Source organism: Rhinopithecus roxellana, chromosome 14, assembly GCF_007565055.1.
Source record: "Rhinopithecus roxellana isolate Shanxi Qingling chromosome 14, ASM756505v1, whole genome shotgun sequence".
In the NCBI taxonomy this organism is placed as follows: domain Eukaryota; kingdom Metazoa; phylum Chordata; class Mammalia; order Primates; family Cercopithecidae; genus Rhinopithecus; species Rhinopithecus roxellana.
In genome coordinates this window covers 105896276-105918268 of record NC_044562.1, presented here as the reverse complement: position 1 = coordinate 105918268, position 21993 = coordinate 105896276, and positions in this window count along the sequence as shown.

The following is a 21993-nucleotide window of genomic DNA, read 5'->3' as shown; positions in this document are numbered from 1 at the left end:
GTTTCTTTTTTTTTCTTTTGAGATGAGTCTTCTATGTTGCCCAGGCTGCTCTCAAACTCCTGGCTCAAGCAAGCTTCCTGAAGAGCTGGGAATACAGGAATATGTCATTATGCCCAGCTTTATCACCCAATATTTCTACTCCTAGCCATATATTTACCCTAAAGAAATGTGTATACACTCATACCAGGAGTCATGTACAAGAATGTTCATAGCAGCATGCTAATAGTCCCAGACTGGAAACAAACCAAATGTCCATCAACAGAGGCATAGACAGGTAAACCGATGTGGAGTCATCCCTCAGTATCCATGGGAGATTGGTTTCAGGCCCTCGCAGATACCAAAATCTGCAGATGCTCAAGTCTCTTCTATAAACTGGTGTAGTGTTTGCATATAACCTACACACATTCTCGTGTAAAATTTAAAGTCTCTCTACATTACTTATAATACCTAATACAATGTAAATGCTATGCTATACTATATTGTTTTTAAATTTGTATTGTTATTGTCATATTGGGTTTTTAAATACGTTTTTGATCCATGGTTGGCTGTATTAGTGGATGCAGAACCAGCAGACATGGAGGGTCAACTGTATATTCATACTATATGCTTCCATTTTTATAAAGTCTCCAAACAAGCAATACAGGCATACCTCATTTTACCACGTTTCACTTTATTGGAATTCACAGATACTGTGTTTTTTGCAAAGTTGAAGATTCGCAGCAACCCTGGCGTCAAGCAAGCCTACTGGCGCCATTTTTCCAAGAGCATGTGCTCACTCATGTCTCTGTGTTACGTTCTGGTAATTCTCACATTATTTCACACTTTTTCATTATTATTATATCTGTTTTGGTGATCTGTGATCAGCGATCTTTGATGTTACCATGTAATTGTTTTGGTGCACCACCAACCGCATCCATAGAGGATGATTAACTTAATCCAGAAAATGTTGTGTGTGTTCTGATTTCTTCAACAACCAGTCTCCCATCTTTCTCCCTCTTATTGAGCCTCCCCATTCCCTGACACACAAAAATATTGAAATTAGGCCAGTTAATAACTCTACAATGACCTCTAAGTGTTCATGTGAAAGAAAGAGTCACATGTCTCTCACCTTAAATTAAAAGCTAGAGACGGTTAAGCTTCGTGTGGAAGGCATGTCAAAAGCCAAGATAGAATCCCAGCACTTTGGGAGGCCGAGGCAGGTAGATCACAAGGTCAAGAAATCGAGACCATCCTGGTCATCGTGGTGAAACCCCGTCTCTACTAAAAATACAAAAATTAGCTGGGCGTGGTGGCACACACCTGTAGTCCCAGCTACTTGGGAGACTGAGGCAGGAGAATCGCTTGAACCTGGGAGGTGGAGGTTGCAGTGAGCCAAGATTGTGCCACTGCACTCCAGCCTGGTGAAAGAGTGAGACTCCATCTCAAGAAAAAAAAAAAAGCCAAGATAGGCCAAAAGCTAGACCTCTTGTGCCAAACAGTTAGCCAAGTTATGTATAGAAAGGAAAAATTTGGCCGGGCGCAGTGGCTCAAGCCTGTAATCCCAGCACTTTGGGAGGCTGAGACGGGCGGATCACGAGGTCAGGAGATCGAGACCATCCTGGCTAACACTGTGAAACCCCGTCTCTACTAAAAAATACAAAAAACTAGCCAGGCGAGGTGGCGGGCACCTGTAGTCCCAGCTACTCGGGAGGCTGAGGCAGGAGAATGGCGTGAACCTGGGAGGCGGAGCTTGCAGTGAGCTGAGATCCGGCCACTGCACTCCAGCCTGGGTGACGGAGCGAGACTCCGTCTCAAAAAAAAAAAAAAAAAGAAAGGAAAAATTCTTGAAGGAAATGAAAAGTGCTACTTCATTGAGCACATGGATGATAAGAAAGCAAAACAAACGTTGCTGAGATGGAGCAAGTGTGAGTGATCTGCGCAGATCAAACCAGTCACAATATTCTCTTGAGCCAAAGCCTAATCCAGAGCAAGGCCCCTAACTCCAATTTTATGAAGGCTGAGAATGGTGAAAAAGCTGCAGAAGAAAACTTTGAAGCTAGCAGGAATTGGCTCATGAGGTTTAAAGAAAGCCATCTCCATAATCTAAAAATGCAAGGTAAAACAGCAAGTGCTGATATAGAAGCTGCAGCAAGTTATCCAGAAGATCTAGCAAGATCATCAATGAGGGTGCCTACACTAAATAACACATTCTCAGTGTAGATGAAACAGGCTTATATTGGAAGAAGGTGCCATCTAGATCTTTCATAGCTAGAGAAAAGAAGTCAGTACTTGGGTTCAAAGCTTCAAAGGACATACTGACCCCTTTTGGGGAGCCAATGCCACTGGTGACTTTATGTCAAAGCAAATGCTAATTTACCATTCTGAAAATCCTACGGCCCTTAGGAATTATGCTTCACATACTCTGCCTGTGCTCTATAAATGGAACTACAAAGCCTTGATGACAGCACATCTATTTATAGCATGGTTACATTTTTTTTTTTTTTTTTTGAGACACAGTTTTGCTCTTGTCACCCAGGCTGGAATGCAATGGCACGATCTCGGCTCACTGCAACCTCCGCCTCCCAGGTTCAAGTGATTCTCCTGCCTCAGCCTCCCAAGTAGCTGGAATTACAGGCATGTGCCACCACGCCCAGCTAATTTTGCTATTGTTGGTAGAGACGGGGTTTCACCATATCAGCCAGGCTGGTCTCAAACTCCTGACCTCAGGTGATCCACCCGCCTTGGCCTCCCAAAATGCTGGGATTACAGGTGTGAGTCACTGCACCCGGTGGGGTGTCACAAATGTTTTAAGCCTTCTGTTGAGACCTACTACTTTAAAGAAAGGATTTCTTTCAAAATATTACTGCTTATTAACAATTCACCTTGTCACCCAAGAGCTCTAAGGGAGATGTACAGGGAGATTAATATTGTTTACATGTGCACTAACACAACATCCATTCTGTATTCTATGGATCAAGGAGTCACTTTACCTTTCATGTTTTATCATTTAGGAAATATATTTTGTGAGGCTATAGCTGCCATAGATAGTGATTCCTCTAATGTATCTGGGGGAAAAAACTGGAAACCTTCTGGAAACGAGTCCCCATTAAGTATAATAATAAAAAATAAATAAATAAAATAAAAAAACAAAACAAAACAAAAGAACATTTGTGATTCATGGGAGGAGGCCAAAACATCACCATTGACAGGAATTTGGAAGAAGTTGATTCCAACCCTCATGGATCACTTTAAGGGGTTCAAGATTCACCATAACTGCAGATGTGATGGAAATAGCAAGAACTAGAATTAGAAGTAGAGCCTGAAGATGTGACTGAATTGCTGCAATCTCATGATAAAACATGAACAGATTAAGAGTTGCTTCTTAAAGTGGTTTCCTGAGATAGAATCTACTCTTGGTGAAGATGCTATGAACACTGTTGAAATGACAGCAAAGAATCTAGAATATTATATAAACTCAGTGAAGCAGCAGCCTGGTATGAGCAGATTGACCCCAATTTTGAAAGGTCTACTGTGGGTAAAATGCTATCAAACAGCATCACATGCTATAGAGAAATCTGTCATGAAGGAAAGAATCCATCAGTGCAACAAACATCATTGTTGTCTTTTTTTCCTTGAGACAGAGTCTCACTATGTTGCCCTGGCTAGTCTTGAACTCCTGGACTCAAGCAGTCCTCCGGGCTAGGCTTCCCAAAGTGCTGGGATTACAGATGTGAGACACTGTGCCAAGCCCATTGTCGTCTTATTTTTTTTTAATTTCCACAGCCCAGCCTGGGCAACAATTAGCCAGGCATGGTGCCATGTGCCTATAGTTCCAGCTACCGGGAGGCTGAGGTGGGAGGATCACTTGAGCCCAGGAGGTCAAGGCCGCAGTGAGCTGAGATCACACCACTGCACTCCAGTGGTGTGCAGTAAGACCCTGCCTCAAAAAAAAAAATTTTTTTTTCACAGTCACTTCAGTCTTCAGCAACAACCACTTTGATCAGTCAGCAGGCATCAACCCTCCAACAGCAAAAGGATTATAAGTCACTAAAGTCTCATGATGGTTTATGGTTTTCAGCAATAAAGTATTTTTGAATTATGGTATTTTTAAATTATGATATGGTATTGATTCTTTTATACATAATGCTATTGCACACTTAAACCACAATATAGTGTAAACATAACTTTTATGTGCATTGGAAAACTAAAAAATTTGTGTGACTTGCTTTATTGTGATATTTCCTTTATTGTAGTAATCTGGAACCAAATCTGTAATATCTCCAAGGATGACTGCACTAAAGTCTACTGTTTTGAGATGCTATTTTTTTTTTTTTTTTTTTTTTTTTTTTTTTTTTTTTTTTTAGAGATAGGATCTTGCTATGTACCAGGCTGTACTTAAATTCCTGGGACCAAGCAATCCTTCCACCTCAGACTCCCAGTTGCTGGGACTACAGGTATACACCACCACACCTGGCTAATAGCTCATTTTGGTACTGGACACCTAGCAGCATCTTGTTACACTACTGTTGATGGAGCACCTATTATATTCCAGGAACTTTACTACTTGTTTCACATACATTATGCAGTGTTTTATAATTTTTTTTTTGTTTGTTTTTTGTTTTTTTGAGACAGAGTCTCACCCTCTCTCCCAGGCTGGAGTGCAATGGCACCATCTCGGCTCACTGCAACCTCTGCCTCCCGCATGCAAGCAATTCTCCTGCCTCAGCCTCCTGAGTAGCTGGGATTACAGGTACACACCACCATGCCCAGTTCATTTTTGTATTTTTAGTAGAGATGGGGTTTCATTATATTGGCCAGGTTGGTCTCGAACTCCTGACCCCAGATGATTTGCCCGCCTCGGCCTCCAAAAGTGCTGGGATTACAGGTTTCAGCCACCATGCCCCGACAATGTTTTATAGTTTATAATATTTTATTTCATTCTCACAACAGGCGGGGCATGGTAGCTCATGCCTGTAATCCCAACATTTTGGGAGGCCAAGGTGAGAGGATCACTTGAGCCCAGAAGTTCAACACTGGGCTGGGCAACATAGCAAGATGTCATCACTGAAAAAAAAAAAAAAAAAAAAAAAAAAAAAAAAAAAATTAGCCAGCCATGATGGCATACACCTGGGAGCACTGCTTGAACCCAGGAGTTTAAGGCAGCAGTGAGCTACAATCATGCTACTGCATTCTAGCCTGGACAACACACAAATACATAAATAAAATAATAAAAACAAAAAATAGAGTCATGCTCATAACAATCCAATGAAATAGATGAGAGACCTTTAGTTATTTCCACTTTTCAAAGAGGCCATTGAGATTCCTAAGGTTGTGTCCTGCTTAAGGTGATTGTTAAGGACTGGTCACACCTTGCCATGCCTACAGCCACTTGGCAGTTAGGTACGTAGCACTGAATGGTCCTTGGAAAGGGTTTGCTTTGATGGTATCTCCTGGTCCCTTCCCTATTGCACAGCTGATTTTGCCAGAGGTGGTAATTGACTCAAGGGCAGCCAAGCTACAAGGCCGAGATATATGAGGTTACCTAGAGCAAAAGCTGTGCCCAAACAGGAACGATGGTGATTAGGTACATAATTAGATTATCTACAAAACATTTTGTGGGAAATACAGGGAGGATGTTTTCATTAGTAGGAAAAGCTGAAAGCTACCAGAGATGGGAAAATCATTGTCTTTGTCTGTCTTGTCTTGCTATAACATAATACCACATACTGTGTCATTAACAAAGAATAGAAATTTAGACCAGGCACAGTGCCTCATGCCTGTAATCCCAGCACTTTGGGAGGCCGAGGCGGGTGGCTCATTTGAGGCCATGAGTTTGAGACCAGTCTGGCCAACATGGCAAAACCCTATCTCTACAAAAAATACAAAAATTAGCTGGGTGTGATGGCACACATCTGTAATTCCAGCTGGGCTGAGGCATGAGGATTGTTTGAACCCAGGAGACAGAGGTTGCAGTGAGCTGAGACTGTGCCACTGCACTCCAGCCTGGGAGACAGAATGACGACACCCTGTCTCAAAAAAAAAAAAAAAAAAAAAGAATAGAAATGTGTTTCTCATAATTCTGGAGGCTGGGAAGTTCAAGGTTGAGGACTGCATCTAGTGAGGTCCTTCTTGCTGTGTCATCCAGAGAGCATGAGAAAGCCAGAAAGGAAGGAAGCCAAATTTATCTTTTATTGGTAACCTACTCCCAAGATAACTAACCCACTCCTGCAATAACAACATTAATCCATTCATGAGGGCTCTGCCTCTTATTACCTCTTATTACCTCTAATTACCTCTTAAAGGTTCTACCTCTCAACATCATTGCATTGGGATTTAAGTTTCCAACACATGAACAGATTAAGAATTGCTTCTTAAAGTGGTTTCTTGAGATAGAATGTACTGCTATGACTTGAATGTGTCCCCCACATTCAAGGCATAGCAGTTGTGCACATATACTATAAGGCAACAAGAATCATCCATAAACAGGGAGTATGAGTAAGAGTAAGGTAACTATAAATACAAAACGTATGTACTGTGTACAAATAGAAGGCAAGCTTTTAAAATGGCATTGGCAGGAGCACTGAAGCAGAGATTTCAGGAGACAAGTTCTCATAATGGTGGGGGAACAGCACTCCTGCTACTGAGTGGGCTTAGACCAGCCTCCTCTGATTTTTTTAAAAAAGTTTCAGCCCATGGCCAGACTACAAGGACAGTGATCAAGAAAGACAGAGCCATCAGGTACAGTGGCTCATGCCCGTAATCCCAGCACTTTGGGAGGCCAAGGTGGGATGATCAGTTGAGCTCAGGAGTTCAAGACCACCCTGGGCAACATAGTGAAACCTTATCTTTACAAAAATAAAAAATAAAAAATGAGGTGGGAGGATCACTTGCACCCAGAAGGTGGAGGCTGCAATGAGCTGTGATCATGCCAGTGCACACTGCACTCTCACCTGGGTGACAGAAAAAGACCGTGCCTCAAAACAAAAACAAAATAAGGAAGACTGAACCTAGAGGCAATGACTATTATATTTTATCTGATTATAAGAGTAAAGCCTTTTTTCCCAAGGTAGTGATAGAAAAGTAGCAGAGAGATGGCTGGGCATGGTGGCTCATGCCCATAATCCCAGCACTTTGGGAGGCTGAGGCAAGCGGACCTGAGTTTAGGAGTTCGAGACCAGCCTGGTCACATGGCAAAATCCCACCTCTACTAAAAATACAAAAAAGTTAACTGGGCGTGATGGCGGGCGCCTGTAATCCCAGCTACTCAGGAGGCTGAGGCAAGAGAATCGCTTGAACCTCGGAGGCAGAAGTTGCAGTGAGGCAAGATTGTGCACTGCACTCCAGCCTGGGCAAGAAGAGTGAAACTCCATCTCACAAAAGAAAAGAAGCAGAGAGAAAATAAGAAAGTTAGAGAATCAATCCAGAAGACTATCTATCATCTGATCAACAGGATAGAGAGATTTTTTTAAAAGAAGGAATAGGAAAAAATGGAGTGGAGGAAATTATCAAAGAAATAATAGAAGAAAAATTTCTACTACCAGTTGATGTAAATCTTCAGAAGATAAGTCCCACTGGGTGCTCAGTGCAACAAATCAAACAAATGAACAACAACAATAAAGCCATGGCATACCCTCATATAATCCCAGAACGTAGGAAAAAAGAATAAATCCTAAAAGCTTCAATAAAGTAAAAACAGGTGACACACAAAGGAGTAGGTAGCAGAATGGTACTGGACTTTCTCATTCATTTTCTAAGAGTTTTGTAAAACAATTTTAAATATTTATAAGACATACATGTATTATATATGTAACATATATATTCATATATATTATATATATGCATATACATAGAAAAAGGTCTAGAAAATTACATATCAAAATATTAATAGTGGTTACCTTTAAGAAATAGCACTATGGTTTTTTTTTTTTTTTTTTTTAGACAAAGTCTCGCTCTGTTGCACAGGCTGGAGTGCAGTGATGCAATCTCAGCTCACTGCAAGCTCCATATGGTGGGTTTTCTGTGTTTTTTTTTTTTTAAGAGATGGGGTTCTCACTGTGTTGCCCAGGCTGGTCTCAAACTCCTGGCCTCAAGCTGTCCACCCATCTCAGCCTCCCAAAGTGCTGGGATTATAGGCGTGAGCCACTGTGCCCAGCCCCATTACAGTGATTTTCAAATATGTCCACAAATACGTTACTACTTCTCTCTCTAAAAGATGGGACTTGATTTCACTTCCCTGAATGTGAACTGGACTGAGCGGGCTGTGTGTGTGTGCGTAATTTATTAGATTCAACCATAAAAGTCGTTTGACCTCTTTCTTGCTCTGTCTTTTGGATTGCTCACCCTGGGGAAAGCTAGCTTCCATGTTACGAAGACATCCACACAGAGCTATGTGATGGCTCATGTGGTGAAGAAGTGAGGCCTCCTGCTCACAGCCAGCATCACTCACCAGGCTTACTTTGGCAGTGGGTCTTGAAGCCCCAGCCAAGCCTTCAGATGACTACAGCCCTTGCAAGCATCATGGCTGCAACCTGTGAGAGATGCTGGGCCAAGAGCCACTCAGCTAAGCCACCCTGGATCCCTGATCCACAGAAACTATGTGAGCCATTAAGTTTCAGGGATAATTTCTTACATGGCAATAGATAACTAAAATAAGTATAAACAGGAGAAAGGTAAGGGAGAACATTTTACTTTTTAGATTTTTTTTTTTTGAGAAGGAGTCTTGCTCAGTTGCCCAGGCTGGTGTGCAGTGGTGCAATCTTCGCTCACTGTAACCTCTGCCTCCCAGGTACAAGCGATTCTCCTGCCTCAGCCTCCCCAAGTAGCTGGGCCTACAGGCACACACCACCATGGCTGGCTAATTTTTGTATTTTTTGTACAGTCGCTATGATGGCCAGGCAGGTCTCAAACTCCTGACCTTGTGATCTGCCTCCCTCGGCCTCCCAAAGTGCTGGGATTACAGGCGTGAGCCACCGTGCCTGGCCTAGATTTTTATATTCATGTTCATTGTTTACATTTTTACAATCAGTGCTTGTAATTTGACTCTTTTTTTTTTTTTTTTTTTTTTTGAGACGGAGTCTTGCTTTTGTACAGTGGCACAATCTCGGTTCACTGAAAACTCTGCCTCCCAGGTTCACGCCATTCTCCTGCCTCAGCCTCCCAAGTACCTGGGACTACAGGCACCCGCCATCATGCCCGGCTAATTTTTTGTATTTTTAGTAGAGACAGGGTTTCACTGTGTTAGCCAGGATGGCCTCCATATCCTGACCTCATGATCTGCCTGCCTCAGCCTCCAAAAGTGCTGGGATTACAGGCGTGAGCCACCGCACCTGCTATAATTCAACTTTTAAAAAAGGTGGAGGGGGCGGGCAGGCATGGTGGCTCACATCTGTTATCCCAGCACTTTGGGAGGCCAAAGCAGGAAGGATCACTTGTATCCAGGAGTTCAAGACCAGCCTGGGAACATAGCAAGACCCTGTCTCTACAAATATAAAAAATTAGCTGGATGTGTTATAAGTGCACACCTGTAGTCCCAGCTACCCAGGAGGCTGAGGTAGGAGGATTGCTCAAGCCTGGAGGTTGAGGCTGCAGTGAACCGTGATCTTACCACTGTGCACTTCAGCCTGGGTGACAGAGGAGAGGCAGGCAGCCTTTAAGGAAAAATAGTATATTTGCTGGATCTATAAATAATAATACATATTTTGAGAAATATGTAAGAAACTCTTTCAGTGACTAGTAGTGGTGACTGCATATATAAGGAAACAGGCAAAGAATATATTAAATATCTGCTCCTGGTGATATAAAACATAAAACATTGCCAGTCATTGTTCGTTACTATGTTGTTCTAATTGAATATTTCCCAGTCATCCCTAATGTGCTGAGGAAGAGACTGCAGAGGGGTACTTCTCTTATTGCACAAATGTTTACGTTTGTGTTAACAAAGGACAAAGGACCCCTCTCTGATTTTTTTCCTTAAAGAACCAGTAGTTCGACTTGCAGTATTGATTATTGTGATGTCACTAGTTAAGATATCAGTGAAAGAAGTTAAGTAAGCATTCAATATCTGCTTCTTTCTTATCACCTCCATAGTCTTCCTCGGTGTTGCATCCATTAGAACTTCAGGATGGTCTTTTGCTCACATCATTTCTTCTCTTCTTCCCAGTTATTTTATGTCTGCACTACTTGGGCAAACCCAACAAATCAGTCTAGCCAGGTTGCAGAGTAAGGACTTCCTAGAAAAAGACCATTGGCTTAATGACTTCCCCTGCTCATAGTTACATTTAATTCCTGTTGAGCTAATGGTACCAGGGGACTGATGTCTGCATCCTGTAGCAAATATTCCCATCATTTCTTCCTCTCCACTTAAAAACATTCTTTAGCTTTTACTGAAGTTAATAGCCCCAGAGTTCTTTGTGTGAGTGTTGTATGTGCTGTTATATGGATTTTATCCATGTACCAGATTTGGTTTACAGTGAATATTAGTCTTGCCTGTTATATAAACTAAACATCTGCAATTTTCCATGTGTAATGGTAATGATACCATCAAGGGAGGCAGGAGTGTAAGAGAAGTAGGGGGAAAATCATTAAAAAGAGAATATCAGGCTAAGACAAAGGAACCTAGACCTAGACTGTCTGAAAAGTTAAACTAATTGTTTTCCTTAAATTACATCATCAACCCAATGTGGGGGGTTCAGGGCCATTCCAGTCATGGTCATTGCAGCTACCACCCAAGTAGTGTAAAAACTGCTGTCAACCTGTTCTTGTTCATTTTTAGCATCCAGACTTAATTAGTGTTCAGGCAGGAACTTGACACCTATTTGACACACTTCAAATGTGTTAGTAAAACAATTCTCCCCAACATCCTCCCCTAGTCCTCTTTGCTAACAGAAAGCATCCACTGTAACTTTCCCCAAAGAGGGTCAAGATCTAACCCTGTTTTGACTATGGAAAGCAGGGCTTTCGGGTACTGACTGTTTTACGGTCTCATTTGGATTATAGTGGGCAAACAAGGTGAGATAAAGTCCAAATAAACGCCTCTGAAATTCCCATGGTTGTGTGGATTTATTTGGCCCTTTGATGTCTTTTTTGTTTCTCTGTTGGAATGTTTCAAATATACACTTAAGTCACCCATAGAAAAGGCTGCTAATGTAAACAGACGTGTGTTTAGAATGGGTTGTCATCTTAACCTTCCCAGAGATGCAAAACCCATAAAAACACAAAGGGTCAATTGGAATTACCTCTTCTGTTTCTTCTTTTAAATATGAGAGGTTGCAGAGTTCAGACTGCCCTTTCCTTCTCTTCTCTTTATTTATTCAGGTGATTTAAATTTTGGCTGTTATACGAATGGGTTGACCCTCAACTCTAAGACATTCCTCTTAAAATTAAGTTTTGACTTCTATGCTTAACTGATTATTTTAAGAATACTATTTGAGTCTTTGATACTCTATCTCACAGTGATTTCCATTAAAAAAAAATCTATAGGGACACAGAAGTATGTAAGCAGAAGTATTTGAACTCGTATTGTAAATGCCGTTTTCAAGTTTAGAAAATATTTTGTCATAAAAGTATTATACAAGAAAAATTGAGGCCGGGAGCAGTGGCTCATGCCTGTAATCCCAGCACTTTGGGAGGACAAGGCAGGTGGATCACTTGAGGTCAGGAGTTTGAGACCAGCCTGGCCAACATGGTGAAACCCCGTCTCCACTAAAAATACAGAAATTAGCTGGGCATGGTGTCATGTGCCTACAGTCCCAGCTATTCAGGAGGCTGAGGCAGGAGAATCACTTGAACCCAGCAGGCGGAGGCTACAGTCAGCCGAGGCGGCACCACTGTACTCCAGGCTGAGAGAAAGAGTAAGACTCTGTCAAAAAAAAAAAAGGAAAGAAAGAAAGAAAGAAGAGAGAGAAAGAAAGAAAAGGAAAAAGAAGAAAAATTTGAGGAACAAAGGGGAAAATTCATCTACAACCTATAACGCACCCACAAAAACTGCTAAAACAGACCTAATCAGGATGAGATTAGGAAATTGGCCCATCCACGCACATCCAGATTAGTGTGTTGAAGGTGGTATGTACTGGAACCAATGGAACTGTAAATGTTTACAGACTGCTTTTCCATGCAACATTGTATCACAAGGCAAGGCCTGGTGGTTCATGCCGGTAATCCCAGCACTTTGAGAGGCTGAGGCAGGCAGATCGCTTGAGGTCAGGAGTTTGAGATCAGTCTGGCCAATGTGGTGAAACCCTGTCTCTACTAAAATTACAAAAATTAGCTGGCTGTGGTGGTGGGCTCCTGTAATCCCAGCTACTCGGGAGGCTGTGGCAGGAGAATCACTTGAACCTGGGAGACAGGTTGCAGGCAGCTGAGATCATGCCATTGTACTCCAGCCTGGGTGATAAGAGCAAGACTTCATCTCAAAACAAAAACAAAAACAAAAATTATATCACAAGCATTTTTAGGTACAGTCTTTATAAAAGATAAAATTATATTTAGGGTTATAATTTTTTAAGAATGTGCTTAGAGAAATAAAAATCTAGCTATATTATATTAATACCAACTTTGGTTGAATACTTAAGGCGTTACCATTAGCCATGTAGGAGAAATAAATTACAGTGCAAAAACTATTTTAAAAGCTTAAAGGATCATCCTTTTCTTGCTGAAAATTACATGTCTTCTAGAAGCAGGTCAATGGTACACAGCCATGCTCTGTTTGAGGCCTCTAGAGAGAATCGGTGTCTCTGGTGTGCTTGAGTACATACTTTACTCTGAAATGTGAATCCTTGTCAGCATTATTATAGTCAGAACAATATTATATATATGTATATAAAATGCTTTTAATGAACTTCTGAAAATCATAAACACTCTTTAGGGATTAAAGGTGAGGATTATACAATAGTGAAGAGAGCCCCTTAAAGCAATTGGTTATCATCTAGGGTAATAGGAGACATTCTGAAGTTATCACTTGATAGGTATCAAGCTATCAAGTTACCACTTGATAGCTCAACTTGAAGGTTTTTGAGGAATAGAAGTAGCATAATGCTGCCTCTCAATTTTATGGTATTGTCTGTCCAACTCACTCAGCATACTGAGTATCTCCTTGTCCACAGTCTTATTTCAGTCATTTTTGTTTCAGGGCTTGTTGTGATCAGTTTTAAGTCCTTAGGTAAGTTAGTTCAGTTGGTCACCTCATTAAACTAATGAGGCCAAGGAAGTATGGCCCCATTGGTTACCATACTTGAGCTTTGTCGAGAGAAGTATTTCTTACATAAACCCTTTCCTCTACTCTGTTTTTCTCCACTTCTCCCAACCCCCAAGATTGTGAGGTTATAAGCAGCTCAACATGTTACCTAGGAGGCCAGGGTAAAAGCATAGGTTTTGGAATCCAGTGAAACTAAAATCAAATCTACATATTAGATGGGTCTCTTGGACAAATAACTTGGCCTGTCTAAGCCTCCAATTTCTCATCTGAAAATTGGAGTTAAACAATATCCAAATGTATTGTAAGAATTAGATAACATAAGCGACAAGACACACAGCTAGCACATAACAAGCACTCAGTGATGCTATTTCTTTGCTAGGCATTGATGCCGTTCGCCAACACTTTCTGGTGCTACCCTTTCTGGCACACAGTAGAAGTGCACTTCATGCCTCACTTTTGGTTACCTGAGGCCATGGGACTTGTTCCAGATAGTGAGCTGTGAGCAAAAAGCGACATATCCTTGAAACTGCCAGAGCAAGGCCCATTTTTCCTTTTGACATGGTGGCTGGCAGCGTTCAAGATGATGGTTGCTCTCTCAGCTTGAGTTCCACAGCTATAAAGAGGAGTGTGTCCCAGTTAACCCATGAAGGATGAGTGGAATGAATAAGAAACAAGTTTTGTTATTTTCAGCCACTGGGATTTTGGTGGAGGTGTTCTTGCAGCGTAATTCAACCTTTCCTCCTGCTCCTGCTGCTTTCCTCTGCTGAAACAACCAACAGTTCAAACTGAGAAAAAAGGAACATCATTTAATTGGTGGCTTGAGGGATGTCTGATTGGTTCTCTGATCTCACCCTGGTCATATGAGGAAGTCACTTGTCCAGACTGAAGCTAGAATGAACTTTTCTCATGTTGGGGATGGATCCATGCTTCCACATGGAGTGAGACATGGTCTCACTCTGTCACCCAGGTTGGAGTGTGGTGATGCAGTCATAGCTCACTGCAACCTTAGGTCCTGGGGTCAACTGGTCCTCAGCCTCCCATGTAGCTGGGACTACAAGTGTGAACCACTGAGCAGGCCTTTATCAGTTAAAATATATAAATGTTCTATTCCCCCACCTCCCATGAGTTAACTAGATTTATTAATAAAATAATCTCTTTAAAGAGCTAGTTGAGTATAACCTAGCAGGAATAAAGCACTATCCTAGAATGTCAAATTCTATTTCAACAAATGTTATTACTACCAGTGTCTCTGAATAATGTTTACCAACTCTAGTTGATAATTGATAATTTTATATAATATTTGCCATAGCTAAATTCTATGACAATGATTGTGAACCTCTCTCAGTGTTCAGCACAGAGATAGCTGACTTGTGGTACTTCATAGAAAAATAAAAGGTAACCATTTTTTTTTTTTTTTTTTTTTTTTTTTTTGAGACGGAGTTTTGCTCTTGTTGCCCGGGCTGGAGTGCAATGGCACAATCTCGGCTTACCACAACCTCTGCCTCCCGGGTTCAAGTGATTCTCCTGCCTCACTCTCCTGAATAGCTGGGATTACGGGCATGTGCCACCACTCCCAGTTAATTTTGTATTTTAATAGAGACGGGGTTTCTCTATTTTGGTCAGGCTGGTCGCAAACTCCCAGCCTCAGGTGATCCACCTGCCTTGGCCTCCCAAAGTGTTGGGATTACAGGCGTGAGCCACTGCACCCGGCCTAAGGTAACTGTTCTTAAGGTGTTATTGGCAGGCAGTATGTTGAGTTTAGATCAGGATTGCATTCAGCTGCATGTAAGAGAAACTACCATGGTGGCTTAGCCAAATGGAGTTCATTCTTCTCATGTAACAAGAAGTCTGGAGATAGGTGGCTTGCTGCTGGCACAGCTGCTTCAGGACATCATCAGGGCCCAGGTTTCTTCTAGCTTTCTGCTCTACCGTCCTTAGCATGTGGCTCTTGTTCTCTTAGTTGCAAGATGGCTGCCTTTCTTGCGGTTATCCCCATTCCAGACAGAATGAAAAAGGAAGGGCAAAGAGCAAAATATACACGTCAGCTGGGTCCATCCTTTTTTCATCAGAATCTACTGCTTTCCTGGAAACCTCTCCCTGTAGAATCATATGATCACCGTAGCTGTAAGGGAGTCTGTAGGAGTATTTTAGCTGGGCACACTGCCACCCCAAACAAAATTATATTTCTGTTAACAAAAACAGAAGAATAGAAAGGAGCTGGGGTAGAGAACGAGTCATATCCTCCATTGAACCTTAAGTGCATTATCTCATATCTTTGCAACAAAACTATGAAGTATTTACTATTATTTCCTGGTTTTCCTCCCATGTCATACATTAGGAAAGTGAGGTACAGAGGGCTGAAATAACTGACCTAGGGTCACCCAAATGATGGGTTGCAAAACTGGGATTTGAAGCTAGGCAGTCTTTGGAAGATGATTTTCAAATAATCACAAAAGGCAAAAGTGGAAAGTCGGTCAAGTTTAGAGATTGGTTCTGGGCACGGCCAAGGTCTCTTGGGCAATCTGCCAGCAGGTCCCTGTGGGAGGCAGTTATGATGTCATGTCTTTCCTGCTGTAACCACATACTCTCAGACTTCAGATAGTCCTAAGGCAGCTGTGACAAGCATCTATATTAGCTTACTAGTGAGGCAGGGTTCATGGGTCCAAAAAACTTGGCACATCCGTGCTTCTGGGCAGCAACATGGATTGGGGGAGCAGTGATGCAAAGGTGTGGCCTTTCTGCCCTCTTAGCTTAGGGTGTGTGTTTCAAACATGCTATAAAGTACTTCAGGTTCAAGGAGAAAACAAAATCATTTGAAGCAATAAATATTGACAAAAACTTAAATAATTATTAAAATGCTGGACTTTTTTTTTTTTTTTTTGGACTCACTCTGTTATCTTTACTCATTGTTTTATTTAACTTTAACAGCTCCAGGACTGTAGTAGAAGACATGAAGTGTAGAAACAAGAAGAAAGGCTCCGCTCAGGGCAGGAGAGCAGAGGCACTGGGAGCCAGCCAGTGCTCTCAGGTTGTAAAATAAAATCTCTAGACCAATTGGACACTGGCCTCAGGCCATGGCAGTGATTAATACCAGAGTTGTAAAAAGTGCCCTGGTGGGAACGGTTAGCCAGGTTGTACTGTGTGTGTGTTTGTGTGCTGGTTTTTCCCTTAAAGTTGCTTAATATGAAACACATAATTCTCAGTTGTTTTGGAATCTAAAAATAAAATTTAAGACTCATTTACTTTTCTCTGTTTCTCTCTCTTTTTTTAAGGAGACAGGCTTTTGCCCTGTTGCCCAGGCTGGAGTGCAGTGGCAATGATCATAGCTCACTGTAACCTCAAACTCCTAAGCTCAAGCAATCCTTCCACCTCAGCCTCTCAAGAAGCTAGGATGACAGGTGTGTGCCACCAAGGCTGGCTAATTTAAACACTTTTTTTTTTTAGTAGAGACAGTGTCTCATTATGTTGCCCAGGCTGGTCTCAAACTCCTAGCCTCAAGCAATCTTCCCCCATCTGCCTCCCAAAGTGCTGAGGTTACAGGCATGAACCACTGCATTCAGCCTCCCTCTTTTTTTTTTGAGATGGAGTTTCGCTCTTGTTGCCCAGACTGGAGTGCAGTGGCACTGATCTCAGCTCACCGCAAACTCTGCCTCCCGGGTTCAACCTATTCTCCTGCCTTAGCCTCCTGAGTAGCTGGGATTACAGCCGTGTGCCACCATGCCCAGCTAATTTTAAATTTTTAGTAGAGCCAGGGTTTCTCCATGTTGGTCAGGCTGGTCTTGAACTTCCAAACTCAGGTGATCCACCCACCTTGGCCTCCCAAAGTGCTGGGATTACAGGCGTGAGCCACTGTGCCCAGCCAGCCTCTCTTTTAATTAAGAACTTAGCCAACTTTATGGAAGAAGCCTAAGTAACATTAAGCTCCAAACCAGTTACATCACTCCAAGTCTCCCCTGATCTTTGTTAATATACATTAGTACATTTTTACACAGAGGTAATTAGTGTAGTAGACATATAATTCTGCATTCTACTTTTTTCATTTAACCTTATTTCATATGAACATCTTCATACTGCCTTGAAACATATGTTTCGGGTTTTTTTCTAAGCTTTAGAGTATTTGGATACATTGATCAGTCATTGCTTGCTTAATCATCCCCTTATTGCTGGGTATATGGGCTGTTTTCATGGTTTTGCTGTTATAAATGATGCTACTTTAAACATTTTTGCACAAATTCTTTCTTTTTTGCATGTAGGTTATTTCTCAGGATGATGTTCACCAAAGTGGTCTTATTTAGTCAATGCGTATAAACAGTTACTTATCTCTAATTGTTCTCTGACTTACAGTATCATCGGCAATGTAGAAATACACCTACTTTTCTACATGACTGGATGTGCCAATTATTTACCTATTGTCTCATAGCTCCATCCCAACCCCACTCTACTCTGCTTCATAATGCTGGGGCTAGAAGCCTACAAAGCACTTTTCCCAGCTTTCATTTCTGGCTGGTTTCTTGTTAGGTTCTGTCAATAGAAGAGGCCAGCAGAAAATTAGAAAGTGTAAGGGAGGGAGAAGCCATAGTTTTCTTTCTTTCTGCTTCTGGCAGTATTTCTAGAAGTGACTTTATTTCTGGATGTCCTCTCTCTGGTGTTCCCAGAATCCTATTTGGCATTCCCAATGACACAGTAAGACATGCACTCTTGTGCTGTGGTAGCACTACCTCCTCCTTTTTATTCTGCCAGCTTCTTTCTTTCTATCTTTATTAATCTCACAGTTACCTACCTTTCCCTTTTGACCTTTCAGTTCTCCTAACAATATAGTTTCCTGTATTAAATACCCTCTCTGAAATACCTACCTTGGTTGCTAATTTCCTGACTAGATCCTGGTTTAGAAACTGGGTCTTCTAATTCTAATATATATTTTATTAGGTTAATGTGAGTATAATGGCGCCCAAAGTCCTATTTTGTATTTTAAAAAATTGGTAGTGGAAATAGATTAAAAAAAAAAAAACTGTAAACATTTCATTAACAAATATAATTTATTTGTAAATTTAAATCTAGTCTTAGGGTCTTTATTCAATTTTTGTTATTTTTCTGTTTTAATAAATATTGTAGTGGTTGAGTGGTGGCCCCTAAAACATAGGTCCTTGTCTAAATACCTGGAACTTGTGAATGTTACCTTATTTGGAAAAAGGGTCTCTGTGGAAGTAATAGTTAAGGGTTTTAGGATTAGCTCATCCTGGATTATCTGGATAGAGGCCCAAAATCCAATGACAGGTGTTGGATTGGATAAGAGAAAGGCAGAAACTGGCCATGGTGGCACACGTCTGAAGTCCCAGCTACTCAAGGATCACTTGAGCCCAGGAGTTCAAGACTGCACTGTGTTATAATCATCCCTGGGAATAGCCACTGCACTCCAGCTTGGGCAATATAGCAAGACCTCATCTCTTAGAGAGAGAGAGAGAGACCAAGAGACAGAGGTAGGGTGAGAGAAAGAGAGAGATTTGAGACATACAGAAGAGGAGAAGACACAGACCATAAGAAGATGAGGGCAGAAACTAGAGTTATACAGTCATAAGCCAAGAAATGCCTGAAGCCACTAGAAGCTGAAAGAGGCAAGGAAGGATTCACCCCCAGAGCTTCTGGAGGGAGGATGCAGCATTGCCAGCACCTTGATTTTGGACTTTTGGCTTCCAGAACTGGGAGAAAATAAATTTCTACTGTTTTAAGCTACTCGGTTTGTGGCAGTTTGTTGCAGCGAACACATGAAATGAAGACAAATATTAAACAATTTCAGTATTGTTAAAAACTATTTTTTCTTTGTTTCATTTGTAGTATTCAAAGTCCTATACATTAAAGGGGGAAAAGGTCACACAAATATTGCCATTAAATAATTGGGTTTCAGATCCTTCTCTACTTGTAGTCATCTCTTATTTAATATTTGTCCCTACTTTTTTTTAGGTGAGATTTGTTACGAGTTGTTCTTGTTCTGTTCTGTTCTGTTTCATTTTGCTGATGGCTCTAATAAACCTTATAATTAGGTCTCTATGTCATTCATGTTTAGAGAAAAAAACCTTATCAGCTTCTTATTGAGACAAGACTCTTAAAATTAATTTATCTTTGCCTATCTCTTCTTTTTCTCTCAATCTTTCTTTTTAAATTTTCAGTCCATCAGTTATCCTGTTTTCTTCCCATTCTTTTACTTGCTTTTATATCAGCGATTCCCAACCTTTTTGTTTGTTTTGTTTTTTTGAGACAGGGTCTCACTCTGTCACCCAGGCTGGAGTGCAGTGGCGCAGTCACAGCTCACTGCAGCCTCAACCTCCTGGGCTCAAATGATCCTCCCACCTCAGCCTCCCGAGAAGCTGGGACTATGGCGTCACCACATGTGGCTAATTTTTGTATTTTTAGGAGAAACAAGATTTCACCATGTTGCCCAGGATGGTCTCGAACTCCTGGGCTCAAGTGATCTGCCGCCTTGGCCTCCCAAAGTGTTGGGATTACAGGCGTGAGCCACCGCGTCTGGCTCCAACTTTTAAAAAATTGTGACTACTACCCCTCTACCGCCTGGGAAGTGAGGAGCGCCTCTGCTCCGCCGCCCGGGTTCACTTCCCCGGCCCTGTCTGGGAAGTGAGGAGCGTCTCTGCCTGGCTGCTGTGCAACTCTCCAAGTGTGAAGTGACAGCCTTGTGTGTGATCTTTCTGCCCTCCCCAAGTTTGCATTTTTGACATTAAAGTTTACTTTTTAATTGAAAGTTTTTTTAAAATATGGCTAAAAAAAAACCCGTAAGTTGTTTTTTTAACCACCAAAGAGCCTCTTAATTAATTTCCCCCAAATAGTTAACAATTTGAAGAATTTTGTCTGTGATCCATATTTGCCAGTTGTGGTGGATATTTGTTGGTTTGCTTCTACCTAACAAGGTATTCATTTGGGAACTTGCCTTTTCCTGGTGTAGCCCACATGCTTCAAGGAAAAGTAACTACCTCTTCCACCAATGGCAGGGATAGGCCATGATTGACAGGCCAATAAACAGGGTTCCCCCTCCTCACCACCAACCACTGTCATTGATTTCAAAGTGGACATTGGAACTCAAAGGATACAATCAAGATGAATTTCACGACTCTTGCTTAGAATGTTGGGACAGAAATGTGTGTTTTCTCCTACTGGATGTAAATATGGAATTGCAGAGCCCAGTTGCAGTTCCCAGCCACATTACATTCACAAGGGGAATTGGCATTAGGATGAAGGATGAAGCTAACATTGTACATAGCTAAGCAGAGAATAGAAAGAAAATGAATCCTTGATGATCTTGAGTTGCTAGATCACCCAAAATTTGAAGCTTACTTTATCTGTGATCTTGCCGCTGAAGTGAGCCAATACCCCTCTGTTGGTTAAGCCCATTTAAACTGAGTTTTCTTTCTCTGTTGTACCCTTAACTGGTATATCATGCAATATTTAATTATTTGTTTTTATTAAGATATGTAAATTTGATCTTTTGATCAATAATTGTGATACTTGTTGCCATCTATTATCTATAATATGCCGTTACATTGCAAAGTAGTTAAAATCATTATTATTGAAAGTATGTCAGTGGCTGAGGGAGGGAGAATGGCACGGGAGACATAGAAGCAGCACATTACCATCAACGACTTTAAATTTAATAAAGAGCACTTATTCTTAAAATGTCCTTTAGCCACCCACTGCAGGGATCTTCTTGTGGGAGGGAAAGTTCCTTCATACACATAGCCTGCTACCTTCTACTGTCTGCAGTTTCCTCTTACTGCCTTTCCTCAGAAGCAAACACAAAGTTCTCTCCTTGTCACACTTTAGAGCAGTTTGGCCCTTGTCACTGATGCCTCGCCACTTAACATATACCGAGGATTATACGGTCTCACCTTCTACTTCAATAAATGTTTTCCCAGTAAAGATGGTTACCTTCTGAAGGGGAAGTCTTGGCGCCAATTATTAAGATAAAGGTTTCACCTTGGGTGGCAAAGAGATTAAATCATTTCGCCAAGGACTCATAGCTAGGAAAGGAAGAACTGGACTGCGAATGTAAGTGTAGCTGTCTCTAAAGCAAAAAGTCTTCAGTTCCAGGAGCCAGAATTTTTTTTTTTTTTTTTTTTTTTTGAGACGGAGTCTCGCTCTGTAGCCCAGGCTGGAGTGCAGTGGCGCAATCTCGGCTCACTGCAAGCTCCGCCTCCCGGGTTCACGCCATTCTCCTGCCTCAGCCTCCCGAGTAACTGGGACTACAGGCGCCCGCCACCATACCTAGCTATTTTTTTGTATTTTTAGTAGAGATGGAGTTTCACCATGTTAGCCAGGATGGTCTCGATCTGCTGACCTCGTGATCCACCCGCCTCGGCCTCCCAAAGTGCTGGGATTACAGGCGTGAGGCAGGGCGCCGGGCCCCACCCCAGGAGACAGAAAATTTAAAACAAACAAACAAAAAATAGGCCGGGTGTGGTGGCTGACACCTGTAATCCCAACACTTTAGGAAGGCAAGGCGAGTGTATCACTTGAGGTCAGGAGTTCAAGACCAGCCTGGCCAACATGGTGAAACCCCATCTCTACCAAAAAATACAAAAATTAGCCAGGCGTGGTGACATGTGCCTATAGTCCCATCTATTTGGGATGCTGAGGTGGGAGAATCGCTTGGACATGGGTGGTGGAGGTTACAGTGAGTCAAGATTGCGCCACTGCCTGGGCAACAGAGTGAGACCCTGACTCAAAAATAAATAAACAAAATAAGAATAATAATAAAGCACAAAGTCTTAATATTACGCCATGGCAACTCTCAGCAAGAACATTAAAGGATGCTGTGC